The following is a 5,166-nucleotide window of genomic DNA, read 5'->3' as shown; positions in this document are numbered from 1 at the left end:
CAGGCCACCAGCCCCAACGCCCACTGATTGATGAATGCCTGAGAGACAAGGCTCTCAGAAAACAAGGATGCGCCCAGAACAGCATGTTTGCACTCCAATCACTTACGGGGATATGAAGAGCAACTAGTACCTGAAAGTCTGCACAGGACCCAGCTGGTGTGCAAAAACAGTGGTCTCCCTGAGGAAGACAGCAGTGCATGCCCTGTAGTAACTCCCACCCACCGCTAAGAAGAGTTGAAAGCACTTGCCCTGGTGCCTTCACCTCCCCGCCCTCTCTCAAAGTGCAGTTCTTAGCCCTATAGAATTGGGTTGGTGTCTCTGATCTCAGTAACCCTCATCCCAATGAGCTGTGGAGATTTGTCCACAGTGCAACTATGCTATACTCAGTACTTTGAAACCCTGCCCCTGTTCCCTGGGACCCCTCCCCAAACCCTACTATCTCCCTCATACTGTCTTTTCTACAGTTTTCATCATAGAAGGCTTCCAATCTTTTGTGAATTTTTTTTATTATAAGAAAAATCTATTTGTATCTATCCTAACCAGTTTGGGGATATATTAAGATATTTTTGTACATAAGAGAGAAAGAAAGAGAAAAAATTTATAGAAGTTTTGTACAAATGGTTTAAAATGTGTATATCTTGATACTTTAACATGTAATGCTATTACCTCTGCATATTTTAGATGTGTAGTTCACGTTGCGACTGCCGTTTTCCCTATGTGGTTTTGTAAAGAACTCTCCTCATAGGTGAGATCAAAATGCCACCAGATGTACTTCAGCACCAATGTGTCTTACTTTATAGAAACGTTTTTAATGTATTAATGATGTTATTAAATACTGTTCAAGAAGAACAAAGTTTATGCAGCTACTGTCCAAACGCAAAGTGGCAACCAGTTGGTTTTGATAGGTTGCCTTTTGGAAATTTCTACCACTGCCTTTTTTTTTTCCTTACTGTTTTATTACAAACTTACAAAAAAAATGTATAACCCTGTTTTATACAAACTAGTTTCGTAATAAAACTTTTTTCCTTTTTTTAAAAATTAAAATAACTAGATGTCTCTAAGGCTTCTTTGACTCTGACTCCCCTGGCCAAGTTATTATTAAACTACCAAAGGGAATGGGTGGATGGGGGGAGGGGAGAAAAGGGTGGTCCAAAACATGCTAAGTGGCAGAAATGGCCAGACTAAGTGCTATGGCCAGTCCTAGTCCTATGGTAACTTTGTGATGGCTGTAGAGGGAAAATATTATCTGTATTTTATTTCTTCTGTTTCTCTATTTATATTTTTTTTATTTTGGTATAATGAATTGAACCCAGTAATGCTTAACCACTGAGTCACATCCCCAGCCTGTTCCAGTTTTTACATTGAGACAGGGTCTGCTAAGTTGCTTAGGGCTTCACTAGATTGCCGAGGTATAAATAAAAATAAAGGGCCTCTTTTATTTTTACTTTTTGGGCTATGAATATACACATGTCCCCAAGAGAAGAGATGATTTAATGGCTGCATCTCACTTTAATAAATTGTACATTTAAACGTCTCCAAAAAAAGTCAACTGGAAAGAGAAGGTCCTCCCCTCCCCTCCACTCTCAGACCTTCACTTTCTGAGTTTAGCCTTGTGAGTCTATGGAAGGGCTGGAGGAACTAGTGGAGAGAGGGGTGGGTGGAGGAAGGAGGTGCTGAAGGTTGGGGGCGGGGGTTGGGGCAGGTCCCCTTTTCCACACGTTAGCCTTGATGGTGGGTGTACTCCTTTTCTCTCACTTCTAGGCACACGTTTCCTAGTCCTTTTCCCCCATGCACACACTTGCCATGGTGACTTCAAGTAAAAAGCAGGTATGATATGAATTCCTTGCAGAAGGAATTAGATTTAAATAAACGCATTAGAAGTGTGTGGTCGCCTTGAGACACTGGCCTATCTAAGCCTGTGACTCTATCGGAATAGCGTGAGCTGCGTGTAAAAGTACCCAATTACCAAGATTCAAAAAGAAATTGGTGGGTTTTTGGCTGGCTTGCTTCTTGTCAGTTAGCAAGGACGTGATTAGAATCCTACTGGGCCTCTCGCCGGCTCCTCACTCGCCGCCTGCATTACTTGCAGATTCAGTTTGCGTGTCTCCAGCCAAGCGGAAAGCCCAGCGCAAAATGCATCTTACAAAACCCAACAAAGAACGGGGAGCCAGCACGTCTTCCAGAGTTAAAAATCTAGTCTGTGTTGGTACATCTATACCATTTAGTGGCACAGAATAATCATTTTTTAAAGCCGCGATGCGCGGAGCACGCCACAGCTTCTGATGTCATTTTGCTAAATGACCCTCTATAGAATGCACATCGCAGCTTCAGTCCCTTTCAAAGAGATGAACGTAATTAAGGGGAAAAAAAATCAGTAAATTCCTCATCGCCATAAATAATCGGACTTTCTGCCAGCAGTGGGCCAATTTAGAGCTTACTTGAGGGAAGTAATGCCTTTGTGATGCCTGTTTTTATTTTTATCTTATTTGGAGCACCAGAGCTGGGCTTCCCCCCACCCCATTTCTTTTTCATTTAATTTAGCCCCTTTGCAAGTTTACAGATAAGGTATGCAAAGAAAGTGTAGCAAGTCATTTTTTGCTATGAATATAACATTAGGATAATGTTTCAGCTCCCACAAAGAGTTTTTTTTTTTCCTTCTCCCTGTGTGGACAGGTGTTCTTTTACCCACTTCTGAATGGGAGATATCCAGTCTCGTTAAAACTCGGCAAAGTTAGCCGTTGTTTGCCACAATGCGAAGGCAAACTCGAAAAATTCACAAAAACACATACAATTTTGCCGAAGCTAGGAAAGGGCAAAGCAGGGATTGGGCAAAATCTCATTACATCTGCTCTAATCGCTTAGCAACACAAAGCCTGGGCTTGTGCGGCGAAGGGAAGCCATTCACTGCGCTCTGACAGGCCGCATTCAGCCAGCATTAGTCAGCTCCATAAATCACCGCTGCCCATTGGCTGCGCGGCGGGCTTTGGAGCAGCCCTGGGCTGTCAGCGAAATACAAAATGTAGACCCCAGAGGCTAGCAATCGCAACCTCTCCCCGGTCTTATCCCCCACCCCACTTTTTTTTTTATTAACGGGGGGGGGATGCTGGGGAAGAAAACTGCATTAACTTTATTGACTGAGAAATCTTACCTATTCAAAAAATGGCCTGGAGACCACCGAGTTAAGAGAGGAGACGCGCCTGAAATTGAGGAGGAGTGGGGAGCGGGAGTGATGGGCAGATCTGCGGCTGGCTGCAGAGATGTTGAATGCACGTATTATCAGAGGCTGGCATAGAACTACTGGGACACACGTTTCACCTCCCTGATGCAATCTTTCAATTTTTAAATTGGGAATAGGAAGGTTATATATGGAGGAGACTATCTCACCGTTCATATCAGGTGGACCCACCAAGGAAGAGAAAAAGAAACCATTCTGCTCTGCTCAGAGCTTCCAATGAGTAGGACTGAGATGTAATAAGGAATTGGAAGTGCATCTCAGAGTTTGCTGTTCTTGAAGAGAAGTAAGACACTGAATTAACATCCAGACTTCTTGGTGCCCAAACAGCTAGAATAAACAATGTAAGGGACAAGAGGAATGCCCTGTGGAGGAAACCACAAGCTCTATGTAAATGTTCCTGTGGTGCTAATGTTGTTTTTTTTTATTCTAGTTCTGTTTCTCATCTTCATGGGGACTGGCCAGGTGTATCTAAATCACAGCCCAGGCTTAATTCTTTCCCACAAACCTCATAGAAAGAAATCTGGCAGTAGAAATGGATTCAAAGTAGACTTTCCTAGAAAGTCCAGGTTGTCTTCCCTCAAATGCTTTCCCAGAGGACTTCCTCCAGAAGCTTTCCCAAGGGCTCTGTCTAAAACAACTCTCCATCTCTCACAATCAGTCCCTGTCCATGACCCTGATTCTCCTTCCTGATATTTACCCCTATGTGAAAGTGCTGTCTTTGCTTTTTTCTATGTTTGTTGACAATATTCTCACACAGAATGGTGAATTCCATGAGGACAGAGGCCTTTCCTGTCCTGTTCACTGCTAAGTCTCTGGAAAAATAGTTGGTAGAGTGCTTGCCTTGCATGCACAAGGCCCTGGGTTCAATCCCCAGCACCACACACACACACACACACACACACACACACAGGCTGAAAAAACAGTATTTGGAAGAATGGATCTGGATCATATGCTTTCCCCTTCTGATCTACTCTTTACCCTTCTCTACTCTTCAGTGTCACTTGGAATTCATCCCTAGGGTTCTCTTGCCTTCTGACTTCCTGTTGGGTGTGGCCAGTGGGAGGCACCCATAGGAGGCCACAAAGTGGGAGGGGAGGTATGTGGAAATATCCATACTCTCTTACTGTTTGGGCTCAGTTGCTTTGACAGTGGCTCTGCTCCTTTGTCTGAGGACACAGCTGCCCCACAGCTACAGCTATTTCTGAGATCCAGGAACAGAGTTCTCCTCTTGCCACTTCAGGTTCAGGTCCTTACAGTTCACCCTTGTTACTAGCTCTGGGTGTTGCATTTTTGGTTCCCGTAGCCCTACCTAGATCTCTCTGTTTATCCATTGAACTCTTTTCATTTACCCTTTTACATAAGTGCCATTAGTTCCTGCTGACCCTGACTGCTGGTTGGAAGTCAGGCCAATAGCCCCAGGATCTCATGAATATATACTAGTGCTTTTTAGGAATTCATAGGACTATTGGCAAGAAACTTCCAGGGGCAGGGGCGAACCAAACTCTCTGCAACATCTAACTCTAGAAAATAATTTCACCTTTTGAAGCCAGCAATGACTTGCCTGAAGGTCTGCAAAAGAAGTTAGTTATTTTCTCTTCTGGAAAATGAGAGTAACAATACCTTCCTTTGCATAGATCACCAGATGAATAGAAAATGAAAGGGCTTTACAGCTGTCAATAACTGTATATCAGTGCAAGAGATATCCACTTCTCATAATCTTTCTGAATCAGATAAGGAGGTGGTGCTGGAACTTGCCATTAAGATAAACAGAGACGCTGCTGTGGGGAGCCACTAACATTTTCACCCATTTGTTACTCAAACATTTATGCAATCACTTAAAAAGGGGTGGACAAATGATTAAATTTAGTCAACCTTTATAGGTCTTAATTGCCTTCATTTGTATCTTCTACTGCAAACTCTCCAAGAAGTAT

General features: G+C 43.3%; 1 protein-coding gene across 1 annotated transcript in view; it reads left to right on the top strand.

Moving 5' to 3' along the window:
• Positions 1-1,095, top strand: part of Ascl1 (achaete-scute family bHLH transcription factor 1) — a 2,724-nt gene extending 1,629 nt beyond the window's left edge. Inside the window, exon 3 of the mRNA XM_015482842.2 lies at positions 1-1,095. This exon is cut by the window's left edge and continues 115 nt beyond it. The gene's annotated coding sequence lies outside the window, so the exon portion shown is untranslated.
• Positions 1,096-5,166: the final 4,071 nt, after the last annotated feature.

The sequence above is a fragment of the Marmota marmota genome, unplaced genomic scaffold (assembly GCF_001458135.2).
Source record: "Marmota marmota marmota unplaced genomic scaffold, marMar, whole genome shotgun sequence".
NCBI lineage: Eukaryota > Metazoa > Chordata > Mammalia > Rodentia > Sciuridae > Marmota > Marmota marmota.
Note: the sequence above shows the minus strand (reverse complement) of the source record. Positions and strands in the feature narration are given on the sequence as shown.